We start from the raw sequence: 22,137 nt of genomic DNA on the forward strand, positions 1-22,137 counted from the left end.
GTCGAAAATGGTGGACGCGTCTAGTGTGCTAGACACGTAGGGGATTTTCAGTGGAAAATCCTGGGAGCGCGATTGGGCTCTAGATTTAGCGCTCGATCAGAGGAAGCGACGATCGGGAGTTCCCGGGAGCGTTTCAGAATCTCCGAGAGCGAGAAATCTTGCATAACGTGCTTCAAACCAAAGATGGCATCCAGAGAAACAGAGAGAAGAATGAATTTTCAAAGGAATGAATTGGATTGTTTCCCCTCAATGAGAGGGGGTATTTATACAAGTTGGAGAACCTTAGAGGGTTGTATGTTGTCCATGTGGGACTGGAGAGCGCGCTCTCCTCGAAAGAAGGAGCAGCGCGGCGTGCAGGGTGCTCTGCGCGGTGGCAATCTTGACGAGCGCATTTACATGGCTCAACCAGACGGTTTCGTGGAAGAAGGTCAAGAGACCAAGGTTTGTGAGTTGCTTAAGTCCATTTATGGATTAAAGCAAGCATCTAGGTCATGGAATATTAGATTCGATGAAACTGTAAAGAGCTTTGGCTTTGAACAGTCAATAGATGAGCCTTGTGTGTACAAATTAATACACGAAGGTAAAGTTGTGTTTCTGGTACTATATGTCGATGATATACAACTCATTGGTAATGCCGTGGGTAAATTATCTGAGGTTAAGGTCTGGCTAGCAAAGCAATTCGATATGAAGGATCTAGGAGAAGCCGCGTACATTCTGGGGATCCAAATCTTTCGAGATAGGAAAAACCGGACCCTGTCGCTCTCTCAAGCATCTTATATTGATAAGGTGATGGATCGCTTCTCGATGCAAGACTCCAAGAAGGGCCAAACACCCTTTAGGCATGGAGTTTCACTCTCTAAGGACCAGTCTCCCAAGACTGCACAAGAGATTGAAGACATGAGGAAAATTCCTTACGCCTCTGCCGTAGGAAGCCTCATGTATGCTATGCTTTGCACTAGACCTGATATATGTTTCGCCGTTGGCGTAGTTAGCCGTTTCCAATCCAACCCTGGACCCGAGCACTGGATTGCTGTTAAGCATGTTCTTAAGTATCTTCGAAGAACTAGGAACTTGATGCTTACATACTCAGGTACTGACCTGACTATGACGGGATATACCGACTCCGATTTTCAAGCGGATAAGGATTCCAGGAAATCCACTTCGGGATCTGTGTTCATCCTTAATGGTGGAGCTGTTGTGTGGAGAAGTATTAAGCAATCTTGCATTGCTTACTCCACAATGGAAGCAGAATATGTGGCTGCTTGTGAAGCATCCAAAGAGGCTGTATGGCTTAGAAAATTCCTTAAGTATTTGGAAGTTGTTCCAAACGTCGACGAGCCCTTGACCCTTTATTGTGATAATAGTGGGGCTGTCGCTAACTCAAAGGAACCTAGAAGCCATAAGCGCTCTAAGCATATTGAGAGGAAATACCATTTGATTCGAGAGATCGTGCAGCGCGGAGACGTGGAAGTGAAGAAGATCTCAACGGTGGACAACCTTGCAGATCCATTCACCATGGCCCTAGCGAACAAGGTCTTCGACCAACATCGTGAGGGATTAGGCATGAAAGACTACACACATCTTCTTTGAGTCAAGTGGGAGTTTGTTGTCAATGGTGCCCACAAGAAGAGTTGTAATCTTTATTTTGTACATTTGATGTAATAAAGTCTCATGAAGACTCTTGCTTGTAATTGCCTATTCATTCATTAATAAAGTTGAAACGTTCATTCATTCTTTCTTTGTTTGAAGCTTTATGATAAAACCTTATTCTTTTAGTCCATAAACAAACTTAACAACTTACGAAGAGACAAATGTAGATTTGCATGAACAAACTCTTCGTAGTTTGCTTAAAACGATATATTCGCAATCTTAGGGTCAAAGGACTATTGACCTCAGTACGATTGTTAGAAGAATCTATGATGTCTGGTTATGAGGCATTGAGAGTTGGAGACTCTATAGTTCTTCTAGGTATCTTTCGAAGGTACTGAATTGACCAGTGCACTTCTAGAGACAAGATAAGAACAAACCAGTTAACGTCTTATGTCTCGAAGTCACTATGTATGAATTGCATCATGCTTACCTTAATCCTGAAATGAGACATGCCATTTCACAGCTTAGTATTCTCATTTGAGAAAGTCAGAGTTCGGACTCACTATGTGATTCCGAACAAGGCCTATTGGTGAAGTACTAAGTTGTGAGTATGTCATGAGTAACTTTGTGAAGTTCTCATAGATATGGAATTCATGTACAAGATTGCTGAAATGCAATGCATGTCACCTCATGCTTTGTTCCTTGGAGTGTGAATAAATGAACTGGCCAGTGTCCAAATTGAGTCCTGACTCTTTTGGATGAAACAATGTGACTTGTTAGCTCCTCGTCAATATATTGTTTCTAACTTATTCACAAGCGACAAAGGAGTTGAGGAAATAACAGCTAGAAGGGTAAAATGGCAATTTAGTAAATCCCGACTAGCTGATGACATTCATGAAGGGTAAACATAGATAATATTCAGTGGATCCGCTCATCATAATTAGGTCGAATTCTTGAGTAGAAAATAAATTCATTTGAACCGAGAGATTTTCAGTGTCAGCTCTTTAGTGGAGTCAGTTGGGATTAAGCTAAACTTGGAAAAGGTTTGTGAACTTTTGAGTCCAAGTGTTTAGCTCAAGCTTTGTTCATTTGGGTCCATGAGGTCACTGTCACGAATCACATCGATAGGAATAGTTAAACTGGAAGCTAAGTCAAAACGAGAACGAAAATAGTCAAAAGGGTATTTTTGTCTTTTGAGACAAAGGATGAAATGAATGTCAATAAATTTTTTGACAAGTTCATTTGATGACTTAAGGTCACTCGGCCATGACTTGATCATTGGGCCTCGTGAATTAATTTCATTTCATAAGAGTTTTATTGAAAATTCTTAATGGGCCTTTTACATGTTCTCATGAATAAATGAAGAAGCTTCTAGAAGCTCCTTCTAGAGACATGTTGGGTGCCTACCCTATAGAGAAATATGAGAGTTTATTTTGTGCATAAATGTATTTAGATACTTGCCAAAAGAAAAAGAGGAAACAAATTTGCATAAGGATGCATAAGGGAACTTCGGCCATGTTGAGAGAAAAGGCAAGCCATGAACAAAATAGGAAACAAATCAAGGCTTCTAGAAGCCTTGTTTGGCCGAGTTTCTCAAGTGGGAAATAAGGGTTATTTTGCTCATGAATATGTGATATTCTATAAAAGAGGAAACTACCTTATTGAAGGTGAGACCTCTCCTATAAATAGGAGCCTCATTTCCTCACATTTCATTCATCCAAGTTTAAGAGATTTGAGAGACTCTCTCTCTAGAACTTTGGCCGAAACTCCTCTCTCTCTCTCTCTAGTTTATTTTCGATTTTTCTTGTTTTGGCACCTAGGTCCTCACTCGACCTAGTGTTTAGCTCTGCGACTTCAAGACTCGTTCTTAAGTCGTAGTGTTTAAAAGTGCCCACTCACTAATTCCTTTATTTCGAGTGATTTAGTGATAGAAACTTTAGTGGTTGCTCGAGGTGCCGAGGAAAGAAAGAGAGACGTGCTGCGAGGGGAGACGAGCGTTGCAAACTTTCCAAAAGCTTCTTCAAAGTTCAAGCTTCAAGAAAGGTTAGTAAACTTCTAGCTCATATTAGTTTTTAATTACATGTACTTGCTCTTTGTCTAGGTTAGTAAAAACTGTTTTTACTTGTAAAGAAATTTTTTAAAATTCCGCCGCTTCCCGAAGCGTTTAATCTTTTTCTTAAACCCTAGATCAATTCCAACAAAAAGTATATGCTCGTGGAATCAAGGTCGATACACGGATCTGTCAATCGACTCGTGGACACGTGATTCTACTCGAGGAGTTATCTTGATTCGAGGAGCAAGGCTCGACTCGAGTAGAGCGACTTGACTCGAGGAGATGAAAGTTTGGAATGAGGACTTGATAGTCAACTCGTGACGGAAGGCTTGCCGCTCTTCAGGATCTCTGACCTGACCATCGGCCCTTTGAACTGCGTGTCTTCTCAGCGTTCCGGGTTTTTCGAAAATGACCGACAATATTAGCTCCCCAAGTTCGTTGCCCGAGAGGCTCTTGGCGATGAACTTTCAGTCATTTCAGCCGAGTGTTTGAGGAAACTTTATTTCCAAAGTCCTCGTCGTCGCTGTTGAAATTGATCTAGGGTTAAGAAAAGATTTAACGCTTCTAGCAAGCGGCGAAAAATAAAAATTTTCTTTTAAACAAGTAAAACGTTTTTACTAACCTTGAAAAATAGCAATCACATGTTATTAATAAAACTATTTAAAAGCGATTACACGTTTACTAACCTTTATGAAGCTTGATCGTTGAGAAACTTTTGGAGGTTCAATCGCTCGTCTCCCCACGCAGCTCATCTTTTCTTCGTTCTTCGGGAACTCGAGTAACTACGAAAGTTTCTATCACATAAATCACTCGAGGTAAGAAGGAATTAGTGTGTGGACACTTTTAAACACAATGACTCAAGAACAAGTCTTAAAGTCTAAGAGCTAAAATAAACGTTAGGTCAAATGTGGACCTATGTGGCAAAACAAAAACGAAAAGAGCTAGAGAGAGAGAGAGGGAGACGAGCGGCAACAAGGTCTAGAGAGAGAAGCTCTCAATCTCTAAATTGTGTGGGATGAGATACAATGAGAATGAGGGCCCTATTTATAGGAGAAGGATTACAGTATTGTCAATGGTGCCCACAAGAAGAGTTGTAGTCTTTATTTTATACATTTGATGTAATAAAGTCTCACGAAGACTCTTGCTTGTAATTGCTTATTCATTAATAAAAAGTTGAAACGTTCATCCATTCTTTCTTATCTGTTTGAAGCTTTATGATAAAACACTAGTCTTTAGTCCATAAACAAACTTAACAACTTACGAAGAGACGAATGTAGATTTGCATGAACAAAGTCTTCGTAGTTTGCTTAAAACGATATTCGCAATCTAAGGGTCGAAGGACTATTGACCTCAGTAAGATTGTTAGGAGAATCTATTATGTCTGGTTATGGGACATTGAGAGTTGGAGACTCTATAGTTCTTCTAGGTATCTTCCGAAGGTACTGAATTGACCAGTGCACTTCTAGAGACAAGATAAGAACAAACCATTTAACCTGTTATGTCTCGAAGTCACTACGTATGAACTGCATCGTGCTTACCTTAATCCTGAAATGAGACATGTCATTTCACACCTTAGTATTCTCATTTGAGAAAGTCAGAGTTCGGACTCACTATGTGATTCCGAACAAGGCCTATTGGTGAAGTACTAAGTTGTGAGAATGTCATGAGTAACTTTGTGAAGTTCTCATAGATATGGAATTCATGTACAAGATTGCTGAAATGCAATGTATATCACCTCATGCTTTGTTCCTTGGAGTGTGAATAAATGAACCGGCCAGTGTCCAAATTGAGTCCTGACTCTTTTGGATGAAACAATGTGACTTGTTAGCTCATCGTTAATACATTGTTTCTAACTTATTCACAAGCGACAAAGGAGTTGAGGAAATAACAGCTAGAAGGGTAAAATGGTAATTTCGTAAATCCCGACTAGCTGATGATATTCATGAAGGGTAAACGTAGATAATATTCAGTGGATCCGTTCATCATAATTTGGTTGAATTCTGGAGTAGAAAATAAATTCATTTGAACCGAGAGATTTTCAGTGTCAACTCTTTAGTGGAGTCAGTTGACATTAAAGCTAAACTTGGAAAAAGTTTGTGAACTTTTGAGTCCAAGTGTTTAGCCCAAGCTTTGTTCATTCGGATCCATGAGGTCACTGTCACAAATCATATCGAGTAGGAATAGTTAAACTAGAAGCTAAGTCAAAACAAGAATGAGACAAGTTTTGTGAAAATTGTCAAAAGGGTATTTTTTGTCTTTTTAGACATAGGATGAAATGAATGTCAATAAATTTTTTTGACATTGTCATATGATGACAAATGAAATTTAAATCACACGGACAACTTAAAGAATTTGGACCTTGAGGATTAATTTCATTTCATAGAATTTTACATGAAAATTCTTAATGGGCTTTTCTTATGTTGTCATGAACAAATGAAGAAACATCTAGAAGCCCCTTCTAGAAGCTCAAATTTCGTCCAACCCAAGGAAAATAAGGCTGAATTTCGTTCATGCCATAGTGGAAAAGAGAGTTTATTTCGTGCATTAATGTATGAAGATACTTGCCAAAAGAAAAAAGAGGAAACAAATTTCCTCTAGAAGGAAAGTGCAATTTTGGCCAATAAGAGAGAAAGCAAATGAGGAAACAAATCCAAAGGCTTCTAGAAGCTCATTTGGACGTGCAAGGGGTACGAGGAAACTACCTTTTGAAGGTAATCCTCCTCCTATAAATGTTGGAATCGATCTAGGGTTTGAGAAAAAGTTTAATGCTTCGTTAAGCAGCGGAATTTTAAAAATTTTCTTTTTAAGTAAAACTAGTTTTTACTAACCTAGACAAGAGCATGTGCATGTAAATAAAAACTAATATGAGCTATTAAAGTTTACTAACCTTTCTTGAAGCTTGAACTTTGAAGAAGCTTGTGGAAAGTTTGCAACGCTCGTCTCCCCTCGCAGCACGTCTCTCTTTCTTTCCTCGGCACCTCGAGCAACCACGAAAGTTTCTATCACTAAATCACACGAAAAGAAGGAATCAGTGAGTGTGCACTTTTAAACACTACGACTTAAGAACGAGTCTCGAAGTCGCAGAGCTAAACGCTAGGTCGAGTGAGGACCTAGGTGCCAAAACAAGAAAAATCGAAAATAAAATAGAAAGAGAGAGAGAGAGGATTTCGGCCACCACAAGGTCTAGAGAGAGAAGCTCTCAATCTCTAACTTATCATGAATGAAAAGTGTGGAATGAGGCTCCTATTTATAGGAGAGGTCTCACCTTCAATAAGGTAGTTTCCTCTTCTATAGAATATCACATATTCATGAGCCAATTTCCCTTTTCCTTCAAAGAGGTGCACGTCCAAGACAAAACAAGTAAGTCCTTGGATTTGTTTCCTCTTTTGTTTTCTTCTCTCTTGACCACATTTGGGCGCCCACCATGTTTCCTCTTAGGGGAAATTTGTTTCCTCTTTTTCTTTTGGCAAGTATCTTGATACATTTATGCACAAAATATTCTCTCTTCCTATGGGTATTATGGGCGCCTATCACCTTCTAGAAGGGGCTTCTAGAAGCTTTTCCATTTTGTTCATGACAACATGAAAAAGGCCCATTAAGAATTTTCAATAAAATTCTTATGAAATGAAATTAATCCACAAGGCCCAATTAATCATATTATGGCCGAGTGACATTAAGTCATCAAATGAACTTGTCAAAAAATTTATTGACATTCATTTCATTCTTTGTCTCAAAAGACAAAAATACCCTTTTGACTATTTTCGTTCTTGTTTTGACTTAGCTTCCAGTTTAACTATTCCTATCGATGTGATTCGTGACAGTGACCTCATGGACCCAAATGAACAAAGCTTTAGCTAAACACTTGGACTCAAAAGTTCACAAACCTTTTCCAAGTTTAGCTTAATGCCAGCTGACTCCACTAAAGAGCTGACACTGAAAATCTCTCGGTTCAAATGAATTTGTTTTCTACTCAAGAATTCGACCTAATTATAATGAGCGGATCCACTGAATATTATCTATGCTACCCTTCATGAATGTCATCAGCTAGTCGGGATTTACTAAATTACCATTTTACCCTTCTAGCTGTTATTTCCTCAACTCCTTTGTCGCTTGTGAATAAGTTAGAAACAATGTATTGACGAGGAGCTAACAAGTCACATTGTTTCATCCAAAAGAGTCAGGACTCAATTTGGACACTGGCCAGTTCATTTATTCACACTCTAAGGAACAAAGCATGAGGTGACATACATTGCATTTCAGCAATCTTGTACATGAATTCCATATCTATGAGAACTTCACAAAGTTACTCATGACATACTCACAACTTAGTATTTCACCAATAGGCCCTGTTCGGAATGACATAGTGAGTCCGAACTCTGACTTTCTCAAATGAGAATACGAAGGTGTGAAATGGCATGTCTCATTTCAGGATTAAGGTAAGCATGATGCAATTCATACATAGTGACTTCGAGACATAAGAGGTTAAATGGTTTGTTCTTATATTGTCTCTAGAAGTGCACTGGTCAATTCAGTATCTTCGGAAGATACCTAGAAGAACTATAGAGTCCCAAACTCTCAATGCCTCATAACCAGACATCATAGATTCTTCTAACAATCATACTGAGGTCAATAGTCCTTTGACCCTAAGATTGCGAATATATCGTTTTAAGCAAACTACGAAGAGTTTGTTCATGCAAATCTACATTTGTCTCTTCGTAAGTTGTTTAGTTTGTTTATGGACTAAAAGACTATGGTTTTATCATAAAGCTTCAGACAAGGAAGATTGAATGAACGTTTCAACTTTATATTAATGAATAAGCAATTACAAGCAAGAGTCTTCGTAAGACTATATGACATCAAATGTACATAAATAGACACTACTACTCTTCTTGTGGGCACCATTGACAACAATAAATACTCCACCTCATTCCTCTCATTTCATTCATTCCACATAAGTTAGAGATTTAGAGACTCTCTCTCTAGGCCTTGTGGCCGATTTCTCCTCTCTCTCTCTCTAGTTATTTTTCGTTTTGTTTTCGCACCTAGGTCCACATTTGACCTAGTGTTTTAGCTCTTCGACTTTGAGACTTGTTCTCGAGTCGTCGTGTTTAAAATTTCTCACTCACTAATTCATTTTCTCTCGAGTGATTTAGTGATAGAAACTATCGTGGTTGCTCGTGTTGCCGAGGAAAGAAGAGAGACGTGCTGCGAAGGGGAGACGAACGTTGCAACTTTCCAAAAGTTTCTCAACGTTCAAGCTTCTAAAAGGTTAGTTATCTTTTATACTCATAATAGTTTTTATTTACATGTGCTTGCTCTTTGTCTAGGTTAGTAAAAACGTTTTACTAGTCAAAATAAAATTTTTAAAATTCCACCGCTTACCGAAGCGTTAAACTTTTTCTTAAACCATAGATCAATTCCAACAAATGGTATCAGAGCTATGGTCAAAGATATGCATGTTTATGTATTTAAAATTATGAGCTTGAAAATCGTTTTCGAAAGTTTACTAATTTTGTGACAAGTTAGAATTGTTATCTTAGATTTATTTTAATTTATTGCTCTTGCCTTTAAATTAAAAATCATGTTGTTTTTCTATGAGTTTGGGATGATATTAAAACATATTAGAATCAATTCTAAAAGTTTTTAATTTTTTCTATTAAAAAACGTGTTTTTAAGTTTGAGAAAATTTCAAGTAAATATTTTGACTAGTTTTCTTGTCTTACTAGTTTCTTTTATTTACTTGAATCGTTTTATGCTCGTTGTTATTTATTTTATACCATGTTATTACCTTGCTAATAAAACACAAATAAAAGCTTTAACAACTTCCTAAAACGTTCCGTTACACTCGATTCTTTTTCGCACCTAAAAGACCGAACTTTAATTATTTATTTTTCTTCGAGCTGGAGTAAAACCTGCAGTAAAAGTGGCATAACTCCCTGCTCATATATCTAAATTTAATGATTCTTGAATAAAATTAAAGCTCTGTCTGTCCTCTTTCCAATGCTACCGGTTTTAGGTCAAAAGGACATCGGAGCCACCAGTTATGGCGATATTACTCCGAGGTGCGCGGCTGTTCCGAAAGTCCAGTTTTTTAGAAATCCGGATTTTCAGCCCCACTACCATGAGTTATAGAACTCTAATGAGAAAATTTTCTTGACCAATTTTTTTTCATAAGATTATAAACATGATGTGAAAGATTAAAATGTTTTGATTTTTGAAAGTTTAATTGAAATTAAATTTTATAAAACTAGTTTGAATCTTGAAAAACTGTTTTCGTTTTGAAACTTGAAAATATTTTGTCATCCAAATCAAATAAGTTTTCAAAATGTTTTCAAAACTATATCTATATCACATATGTTCAAAATCTACATGCTCTTGAAAATTTGAGTGGGAGGTCTCGTTGTAGACAAGCCGAAAAATAAAAAGATGTGTAATCTCAAACTTCCAAGTGTTCGAGTGAGTTAAAGTTTACACTTCAGTCATGCACTTTCCCCGAATAGAAAATAAGAAAAGATCCGAGTATGTCCCTTGTGCCTTTATGCACTAACACTGCTCTGAACATGAACTTCTAGGATTCTTTTCTAGTTATCCGCTCTATCGCTCTATAACTAGGAAAACCGTTTCCGAACTTATAAGAGTCGATGAACCAACTCCAAAAAATAAGTGGGAAGGTTATACTTGTTGTTTGTAACCCACGATCCCCAACACTAATGAAAAGAGTAATTGTCGCCAGACTAAGATTCACCTTTGTGGGCCTCTCTTAAATGAGAGTACTCAAGAGCGCTTTGCACTATTCATTGCTCAATGAGCTATGTCCGAGAGTTAGACAATGAGACAAGGCCTCCCCTCGGTGGATTGTTTTTCCAAGTCGATCTCTTGGACTAAGTGGTTGGTTACACACTTAGACTCAATCCCTAGTAATCCTCCCTCGAGGCCCTGCGAGAGGATGTGAGTGATCAAACCATTTTAAAAGGTAGCTAGTCAAAATTGGTGTATTGACATCTTGGCTAAGCATTAATGATGTGTCATTTACTTATAAATGGAGATTTTTTGCGGCCTTCTCTTGAGGGAGTAAATTATCGTTTGGTTTATAACTCCTCAAACGAATGATGATTCGACTCAAGGGGACAAAAACGCCTTAGCGGCCTGGCTCTGCTCCGATGAGATTGTGAGGTGCTATATCTTAGCATCAATGAACAATGTATTGCAACAACAACATCGTGACATCGAGACTGTCGCCAACATGCTCAACAATCTCCATGAGATGTTTGGAGGGCAAAGGCGTCAAGCAAGGCAACAAGCAGTCCGACAGTTTATGAACTGTCACATGAAGGCTAGGACTCCTGTTGGAGACTTTATGATACTGATCATTAGTTATCTGAATAAAATGGAATTCCTAGGATCTGAGATTGATGGGAAGAATGTCATAGATATGATCTTAGAAACTCTACCCGCACCTCTTGATACCTCCAAGATGAACTACTCCATAAACAAGCTAGAGTACACTGTTACCAAGCTTATGAAGGAACTTCACACTGCTGTAGGTCTCACTAAGAGAAAGAGGAATCAAGGAGATGCACATGCTACTGAGCAAAGAGCCTCCGCCTCTTGAACTGAGAAGAGACCTCACAAGGTCAATAAAAAGAACATAGTATTGTACCGATGTTGTCAATGGTGCCCACAAGAAGAGTAGTAGTGTCTATTTATGTACATTTGATGTCATATAGTCTTACGAAGACTCTTGCTTGTAATTGCTTATTCATTTAATAATAAAGTTGAAACGTTCATTCATTCTTTCTTTGTTTGAAGCTTTATGATAAAACCTTAGTCTTTTAGTCCATAAACAAACTTAACAACTTACGAAGAGACAAATGTAGATTTGCATGAACAAACTCTTCGTAGTTTGCTTAAAACGATATATTCGCAATCTTAGGGTCAAAGGACTATTGACCTCAGTACGATTGTTAGAAGAATCTATGATGGCTGGTTGTGAGGCATTGAGAGTTGGGGACTCTATAGTTCTTCTAGGTATCTTCCGAAGGTACTGAATTGACCAGTGCACTTCTAGAGACAAGATAAGAACAAACCATTTAACCTCTTATGTCTCGAAGTCACTATGTATGAATTGCATCATGCTTACCTTAATCCTGAAATGAGACATGCCATTTCACACCTTAGTATTCTCATTTGAGAAAGTCAGAGTTCGGACTAACTATGTGATTCCGAACAGGGCCTATTGGTGAAGTACTAAGTTGTGAGAATGTCATGAGTAACTTTGTGAAGTTCTCATAGATATGGAATTCATGTACAAGATTGCTGAAATGCAATGTATGTCACCTCGTGCTTTGTTCCTTGGAGTGTGAATAAATGAACTGGCCAGTGTCCAAATTGAGTCTTGACTCTTTTGGATGAAACAATGTGACTTGTTAGCTCCTCGTCATATAATTGTTTCTAACTTATGTTGTCAATGGTGCCCACAAGAAGAGTAGTAGTGTCTATTTATGTACATTTGATGTCATATAGTCTTACGAAGACTCTTGCTTGTAATTGCTTATTCATTAATAAAGTTGAAACGTTCATTCATTCTTTCTTTGTTTGAAGCTTTATGATAAAACCTTAGTCTTTTAGTCCATAAACAAGCTTAACAACTTACGAAGAGACAAATGTAGATTTGCATGAACAAACTCTTCATAGTTTGCTTAAAACGATATATTCGCAATCTTAGGGTCAAAGGACTATTGACCTCAATATGATTGTTAGAAGAATCTATGATGTCTGGTTATGAGGCATTGAGAGTTGGGGACTCTATAGTTCTTCTAGGTATCTTCCGAAGGTACTGAATTGACCAGTGCACTTCCAGAGACAATATAAGAACAAACCATTTATCCTCTTATGTCTCGAAGTCACTATGTATGAATTGCATCATGCTTACCTTAATCCTGAAATGAGACATGCCATTTCACACCTTAGTATTCTCATTTGAGAAAGTCAGAGTTCGGACTCACTATGTCATTCCGAACAGGGCCTATTGGTGAAATACTAAGTTGTGAGTATGTCATGAGTAACTTTGTGAAGTTCTCATAGATATGGAATTCATGTACAAGATTGCTGAAATGCAATGTATGTCACCTCATGCTTTGTTCCTTGGAGTGTGAATAAATGAACTGGCCAGTGTCCAAATTGAGTCCTGACTCTTTTGGATGAAACAATGTGACTTGTTAGCTCCTTGTCAATACATTGTTTCTAACTTATTCACAAGCGACAAAGGAGTTGAGGAAATAACAGCTAGAAGGGTAAAATGGTAATTTAGTACATCCCGACTAGCTGATGACATTCATGAAGGGTAAACATAGATAATATTCAGTGGATCCGCTCAACATAATTAGGTCGAATTCTTGAGTAGAAAATAAATTCATTTGAACCGAGAGATTTTCAGTGTCAGCTCTTTAGTGGAGTCAGTTGGCATTAAGCTAAACTTGGAAAAGGTTTGTGAACTTTTGAGTCCAAGTGTTTAGCTCAAGCTTTGTTCATTTGGGTCCATGAGGTCACTGTCATGAATCACATCGATAGGAATAGTTAAACTGGAAGCTAAGTCAAAACAAGAACGAAAATAGTTAAAAGGGTATTTTTGTCTTTTGAGACAAAGGATGAAATGAATGTCAATAAATTTTTTTGACAAGTTCATTTGATGACTTAATATCACTCGGCCATAACTTGATTATTGGGCCTTGTGAATTAATTTAATTTCATTAGAATTTTATTGAAAATTCTTAATGGGCCTTTTTCATGTTGTCATGAACAAATGAAAAAGCTTCTAGAAGGCCTTTCTAAAGCATAATAGGCGCCCACTACCCAAAGAGAAAGAGAGTTCCTTTTGTGCATTAATGTATGAAGATACTTGCCAAAAGAAAAAGAGGAAACAAATTTCCTATTCAAGGCTATGGGAATTTCGACCAAGACAAGTCAAGGGAGAAGAAAAATAAAAGAGGAAACAAATCCAAGGTGTCATGAAGGCTTATGTGGCCGTGTGACTTGGATAGGAATGGGAAATAAAGGGTTGCTCATAAAGGCTTGGAAAATAAGAGGAAACTACTTCTTTCCAAGGCCAACCCTTCTCCTATAAATAGGACCCTCATTCCCCTCATTTTATTCATTCCACATAAGTTAGAGATTGAGAGCTTCTCTCTCTAGACCTTGTGGTGGCCGAAAATCCTCTCTCTCTCTCTAGTTTATTTTCAATTTTTTCTTGTCTTGGCACCTAGGTCCTCACTCGACCTAGTGTTTAGCTCTGCGACTTCGAGACTCGTTCTTAAGTCGTAGTGTTTAAAAGTGCCCACTCACTGATTCCTTGTTTTCGAGTGATTTAGTGATAGAAACTTTCGTGGTTGCTCGAGGTGCCGAGGAAAGAAAGAGAGACGTGCTGCGAGGGGAGACGAGCGTTACGAAATTTCCAAAAGCTTCTTCAAAGTTCAAGCTTCAAGAAAGGTTAGTAAACTCTAGCTCATATTGGTTTTTAATTACATGTACTTGCACTTGTCTAGGTTAGTAAAAACCGTTTTTACTTGAAAAGAATATTTTTAAAATTCCGCCGCTTAACGAAGCGTTAAACTTTTTCTTAAACCCTAGATCGATTCCAACAAATGGTATCAGAGCTATGGTCAAAGAGATGCATGTACATGTTTTTAAAATTATGAGCTTGAAAATCGTTTTCGAAAGTTTACTAATTTTGTGACAAGTTAGAATTGTTATCTTAGATTTTTTTTAATTTATTGCTCATGTCTTTAAATTAAAAATCATGTTGATTTTCTATGAGTTTGGGATGTTTTTAAAACATTTTAGAATCAGTTCTAAAAGTTTTTAATTTTTTATATTGAAAAACGTGTTTTAAAGGTTTGAGAAATTTCGAGTAAAATTTTGTGACTAGTTATATTGTCTTGCTAGTTTCGTTTATTTACTTGAATCGTTTTATGCATGTTGTTATTTCTTTTATTCTATGTTATTACCCTGCTAATAAAACACAAATAAAAGCTTTAAACAACATCTTAAAACGTTCCGTTACACTCGATTCTTTTTCGCACCTAAAAAGGACCAAGCTTTAATTTATTTCATTTTCTTCGAGCTGGAGTAAACCCGCATTAAAAGTGGCATAACTCTCTGTTCAGAAATCGAAATTTAATGATTCTTGAATCAAATTAAAGCTCTGTCTGTCCTCTGTCCAATACCACCGGTTTCGGCTGAAAAGGACATCGGAGTCGCCAGATATGGTGATTTTACTCCGATATGCGCGGCTGTCTGAAACTCCAGTTTTTTAGAAATCCGGATTTTCAAACCCCACTACCATGAGTTATAGAACTCTAATGAGAAAACTTTCTTGAGCAAAAATGTTTTTCATATGATTATAAACATGATGTGTAAGATTAAAAGTTTTGATTTTTGAAAGATTAATTGAAATTGAATTTTTACAAAACTAGTTTGAATTTTGAAAAACCGTTTTCACTTTCAAACTTGAAAAATATTTTGTCATCCAAATCAAATAAATTTTCAAAATGTTTTCAAAACTATATCTATATCACATATGTTCAAAATCTATATGCTCTTGAAAATTTAAGTGGGAGGTCTCCTTGTAGACAAGCCGAAAAATAAAAAGATGTGTAATCTCAAACTTTCAAGTGTTCGAGTGAGTTGAAGTTCACACTTCCCTCACGCACTTTCCCGAAATAGAAAATAGGAAAAGATCGAGTATGTACCTTGTGCCTTTATGCACTAATACTGCTCTGAACATGTCGATCTAGGATTCTCTTCTAGTTGTCCGCTCTGTCGCTCTCTAACTAGGAAATTTATTTCCGAACTTATAAGAGTCGATGAACCAACTCCAAAAACTAAGTGGGAGGGTTATACTTGTTGTTTGTAACCCACGATCCCCAACACTAATGAAAAGTGCAAGTGTCGCCGGACTAAGAGTCACCCTCGTGGCCCTCTCTTAAATGAGAGTACTCAAGGGCGCTTTGCTCTGATCATTGCTCTATGAGCTACGTCCGAGAGTGAGACGATGATGGCAAGGCCTCCCCTTGGGGGATTGTTTTTCAAAGTTGATCTTTTGGACTAAGTGGTTGGTTGCACACTTAGGCTCAATCCCTAGTAATCCTCCCTCGAGGCCCTGCGAAAGGATGTGAGTGATCAAACCAATTTACAAGGTGGCTAGTCAAAATAGATGTATTGACATCTTGGCTTAGCATTAATGATGTGTCATTTACTTATAAATGGAGATTTTTTGCGGCCTTCTCTTGAGGGAGTAAATTATCGTTTGGTTTATAACACCTTTGGATTTTACAAAAGTCTTAATAAAACTTAAATCCTAAACCAAAGACTAATCATAAACTTGTTTCAACTTATATAAGCAATATGTCTCTCAACCATCTCTCTATCTTTCTTTCCTCGATCAAACTCGAAAACGAAAACTACGTAGATTCGAAACGTAACCTCGACATAATACCTACCGTTAACAAGCACAAATGTGTACTCACCACCCCGTATCCTCCTCTGACGAATGATGATTCAACTCAAGAGGATAATGACGTCGTAGCGGCCTGGCTTCGATCCGATGAGATTGTGAGGTGCTATATCTTGGCATCTATGAACAATATGCTGAAAGAGCAACATCGTAACATCGAGACTACCGCCGAAATGCTCTACAATCTCCTTGAGATGTTTGGAGGGCAAAGGCGTCAAACAAGGCTACAAGCAGTCCGACAGTTTATGAACTGTCGAATGAAGGCTAGGACTCCTGTTAGAAACTTTATGATACTGATCATTAGTTATCTAAATAAAATGGAAATCCTAGGATCTGAGATTGATGGGAAGAATGTCATAGATATGATCTTAGAAACTCTCCCCACATCTCTTGATACCTTCAAGATGAACTACTCCATAAACAAGCTAGAGTACATTGTTACCAAGCTTATGATGGAACTTCACACTGCTGTAGGTCTCACTAAGAGAAAGAGGAATCAAGGAGAGGCACATGCTATTGAGCAAAAAGCCTCCGCCTCTGGAACTAAGAAGAGACCTCACAAGGCCGATAAAAAGAACTGTCCTGCCTATCTCAAAGCAAAGGAACATAGTATTGTACTAGTTACCGAAGCATGCTTAGTAGCTGATAATGTATCAACGTGGATTCTTGACTCCGCTGCTACTAACCATATTCGTTGTTCCTTAAATGGTTTTAAGAAAACCAAAAGCTTAGAGGAAGGCGAGTTCTGTTTCAAATGGGGTGATGGGAGCCTGGTGTCTGCAAAGGCTGTGGGATCCGTGACGCTGTCTTTTGAAGACCGCACTTTAAACTTGAATAATGTTTATTTTGTTCCTACCTTTGGGAAGAACTTAATATCCGTTGCTCGTCTTCGTGAGCAAGATTATTGTTTAAAGTTCATTAAGAATGGAATTCGTATTTCGTTTCCTGATAATTCTTTTGTCACTGATGCATGTATGAAGAATGCTCTTTTCTACATCTATCCCACTCAACCTTCTCTTTGAGACACCGAAATAGATAATGATCTAATTAGGGAGCCAAAGAGGATCAAACTTTCTGAATCCTCCGATCTAACAAAATCAACATACCTCTGGCACTTAAGACTTGGTCATATCAGTCTAGATAGGATTAAGAGACTTGTGAGGGATGGTCCACTCCAAGCCTCTGCAATAGGTTCACTACCTACTTGTGAATCCTGTATAGAAGGAAAAATGACTAAGCGACCTTTCTCCGATAAGGGTCGAAGAGCCACTGAGTTGCTGGAACTAATACATTCTGATGTATGTGGTCCGCTCAACCAACAGGCACGTGGAGGATACGAATACTTCGTTACCTTCACTGATGATTACTCAAGATATGGGTTTGTCTATTTGCATAAACACAAATCCGAGACCTTTAACGTATTTAAGGTCTTTAGGGCTTTAGTGGAAAAGCAAACTGGCAAAGTGATCAAAACCCTTCGATCTGATCGAGGTGGTGAGTATATGTCTGGAGAGTTCGATGATTTTCTTAAAGAAGAAGGTATCGCTTCTCAGCTTACCGCACCTGGCACACCTCAACAAAACGGAGTGTCAGAGAGAAGAAACCGAACTCTTATGGAGATGGTTAGATCGATGATGAGTTACTCATCACTCCCGCTTTCCTTTTGGGGATATGCCCTCGAAACAGCCACTTACATTCTGAACCAAGTTCCGTCTAAAACGGTTCCTGGTACTCCTTATGAAAGATGGACTGGCCGTAAAGTAAGTTTGGGCCACATCCGAATTTGGGGTTGCCCTGCACATGTGCTAAGGCAAAAGACTAGCAAGTTGGCTAGTAGGTCAGAATTGTGCCTGTTTGTGGGATATCCAAAGGAAACCAAAGGTTTCATTTTCTATAGTCCCGAGGACGATAAGACTTTCGTTAGCACGAATGCTCGTTTCCTTGAGGAGGACTTCATGAAGGATGCGAAACCTAGAAGCAAAAATGTGCTTGAAGAAAAGTTGGGTGAGGAAGCTTCTACCTCATCTGTAAGAACTGTTCTTACCCCAACTGAAACACAACCTAACTCATCAGAATCTCGTCAAGTAGTACTTAGACGTAGTGGGAGGGCCACTCAAAAGCCTGACAGGTACATGTCTTATGGAGACTCTCTTGTAGCCGTCTCCGATATGGATGACCCTGTTTCCTATAGCCAAGCAATGGCTTGTTCTGAATCAAACCTTTGGCTTGACGCCATGAAAGTTGAAATGCACTCGATGTATGTCAACAAAGTCTGGAAACTTGTAGACCTTCCTGAAGGGATTAAACCCGTAGGGTGTAAGTGGATATACAAGAAGAAAAGGGGTCCTGATGGGAACGTCGAGACGTTCAAAGCACGACTTGTGGCAAAGGGTTATACCCAACAAGAAGTGATTGACTATGAAGAAACCTTCTCGCCAGTCGCAATGCTTAAATCCATCCGCATACTCCTATCCATACCTGCAGCTCTCGACTATGTGATCTGGCAAATGGATGTCAAGACAGCCTTTCTGAATGGCAATCTTGACGAGCGCATTTACATGGCTCAACCAGACGGTTTCGTGGATAAAGGTCAAGAGACCAAGGTTTGTGAGTTGCTTAAATCCATTTATGGACTAAAGCAAGCATCTAGGTCATGGACTATTAGATTCGATGAAACTGTAAAGAGCTTCGGCTTTGAACAGTCAATAGATGAGCCTTGTGTTTACAAGTTAATACACGAAGGCAAAGTTGTGTTTCTGGTACTATATGTCGATGATATACTACTCATTGGTAATGACGTGGGTAAGTTATCTGAGGTTAAGGTCTGGCTAGCAAAGCAATTCGATATGAAGGATCTAGGAGAAGCCGCGTACATTCTGGGAATCCAAATCTTTCGAGATAGGAAAAACCGGACCCTGTCGCTCTCTCAAGCATCTTATATTGATAAGGTGATGGATCGCTTCTCGATGCAAGACTGCAAGAGGGGTCAAACACCCTTTAGGCATGGAGTTTCACTCTCTAAGGACCAGTCTCCCAAGACTGCACAAGAGATTGAAGACATGAGGAAGATTCCTTACGCCTCTGCCGTAGGAAGCCTCATGTATGCTATGCTTTGCACTAGACCTGATATATGTTTCGCCGTTGGCGTAGTTAGCCGTTTCCAATCCAACCCTGGATCCGAGCACTGGATCGCTGTTAAGCATGTTCTTAAGTATCTTCGAAGAACTAGGAACTTGATGCTTACATACTCAGGTACTGACCTGACTATGACGGGATATACCGACTCCGATTTTCAAGCGGATAAGGATTCCAGGAAATCCACTTCGGGATCTGTGTTCATCCTTAATGGTGGAGCTGTTGTGTGGAGAAGTATTAAGCAATCTTGCATTGCTGACTCCACAATGGAAGCAGAATATGTGGCTGCTTGTGAAGCATCCAAAGAGGCTGTATGGCTTAGAAAGTTCCTTAAGTATTTGGAAGTTGTTCCAAACATCGACGAGCCCATGACCCTTTATTGTGATAATAGTGGGGCTGTCGCTAAGTCAAAGGAACCTAGAAGCCATAAGCGCTCTAAACATATTGAGAGGAAATACCATTTGATTCGAGAGATCGCGCAACGCGGAGACGTGGAGGTGAAGTAGATCTCTGGAAGATCCATTCACCAAGGCCCTAGCGAACATGGTCTTCGACCAACTTCGAGAGGGATTAGGCATGTAGGACTACTCACATCTTCTTTGAGTCAAGTGGGAGTTTGTTGTCAATGGTGCCCACAAGAAGAGTAGTAGTGTCTATTTATGTACATTTGATGTCATATAGTCTTACGAAGACTCTTGCTTGTAATTGCTTATTCATTAATAAAGTTGAAACGTTCATTCATTCTTTCTTTGTTTGAAGCTTTATGATAAAACCTTAGTCTTTTAGTCCATAAACAAGCTTAACAACTTACGAAGAGACAAATGTAGATTTGCATGAACAAACTCTTCGTAGTTTGCTTAAAACGATATATTCGCAATCTTAGGGTCAAAGGACTATTGACCTCAGTATGATTGTTAGAAGAATCTATGATGTCTGGTTATGAGGCATTGAGAGTTGGGGACTCTATAGTTCTTCTAGGTATCTTCCGAAGGTACTGAATTGACCAGTGCACTTCTAGAGACAATATAAGAACAAACCATTTAACCTCTTATGTCTCGAAGTCACTATGTATGAATTGCATCATGCTTACCTTAATCCTGAAATGAGACATGCCATTTCACACCTTAGTATTCTCATTTGAGAAAGTCAGAGTTTGGACTCACTATGTCATTCCGAACAGGGCCTATTGGTGAAATACTAAGTTGTGAGTATGTCATGAGTAACTTTGTGAAGTTCTCATAGATATGGAATTCATGTACAAGATTGCTGAAATGCAATGTATGTCACCTCATGCTTTGTTCCTTGGAGTGTGAATAAATGAACTGGCCAGTGTCCAAATTGAGTCCTGACTCTTTTGGATGAAACAATGTGACTTGTTAGCTCCTCGTCAATACATTGTTTCTAACTTATTCACAAGCGACAAAGGAGTTGAGGAAATAACAGCTAGAAGGGTAAAATGGTAATTTAGTAAATCCCGACTAGCTGATGACATTCATGAAGGGTAAACATAGATAATATTCAGTGGATCCGCTCAACATAATTAGGTCGAATTCTTGAGTAGAAAATAAATTCATTTGAACCGAGAGATTTTCAGTGTCAGCTCTTTAGTGGAGTCAGTTGGCATTAAGCTAAACTTGGAAAAGGTTTGTGAACTTTTGAGTCCAAGTGTTTAGCTCAAGCTTTGTTCATTTGGGTCCATGAGGTCACTGTCACGAATCACATCGATAGGAATAGTTAAACTGGAAGCTAAGTCAAAACAAGAACGAAAATAGTTAAAAGGGTATTTTTGTCTTTTGAGACAAAGGATGAAATGAATGTCAATAAATTTTTTTGACAAGTTCATTTGATGACTTAATATCACTCGGCCATAACTTGATTATTGGGCCTTGTGAATTAATTTCATTTCATAAGAATTTTATTGAAAATTCTTAATGGGCCTTTTTCATGTTGTCATGAACAAATGAAAAAGCTTCTAGAAGGCCTTTCTAAAGCATAATAGGCGCCCACTACCCAAAGAGAAAGAGAGTTCCTTTTGTGCATTAATGTATGAAGATACTTGCCAAAAGAAAAAGAGGAAACAAATTTCCTATTCAAGGCTATGGGAATTTCGACCAAGACAAGTCAAGGGAGAAGAAAAATAAAAGAGGAAACAAATCCAAGGTGTCATGAAGGTTTATGTGGCCGTGTGACTTGGATAGGAATGGGAAATAAAGGGTTGCTCATAAAGGCTTGGAAAATAAGAGGAAACTACTTCTTTCCAAGGCCAACCCTTCTCCTATAAATAGGACCCTCATTCCCCTCATTTTATTCATTCCACATAAGTTAGAGATTGAGAGCTTCTCTCTCTAGACCTTGTGGTGGCCGAAAATCCTCTCTCTCTCTCTCTAGTTTATTTTCGATTTTTTCTTGTCTTGGCACCTAGGTCCTCACTCGACCTAGTGTTTAGCTCTGCGACTTCGAGACTCATTCTTAAGTCGTAGTGTTTAAAAGTGCCCACTCACTGATTCCTTCTTTTCGAGTGATTTAGTGATAGAAACTTTCGTGGTTGCTCGAGGTGCCGAGGAAAGAAAGAGAGACGTGCTGCGAGGGGAGACGAGCGTTGCGAACTTTCCAAAAGCTTCTTCAAAGTTCAAGCTTCAAGAAAGGTTAGTAAACTCTAGCTCATATTGGTTTTTAATTACATGTACTTGCACTTGTCTAGGTTAGTAAAAACCGTTTTTACTTGAAAAGAAAATTTTTAAAATTCCGCCGCTTAACGAAGCGTTAAACTTTTTCTTAAACCCTAGATCGATTCCAACAACTTATTCACAAGCGACAAAGGAGTTGAGGAAATAACAGCTAGAAGGGT

The sequence above is a fragment of the Urtica dioica genome, chromosome 5, assembly GCF_054948205.1.
Source record: "Urtica dioica subsp. dioica isolate 48M chromosome 5, U.dioica_male_clone48M_v1_H2, whole genome shotgun sequence".
Lineage (NCBI taxonomy): Eukaryota > Viridiplantae > Streptophyta > Magnoliopsida > Rosales > Urticaceae > Urtica > Urtica dioica.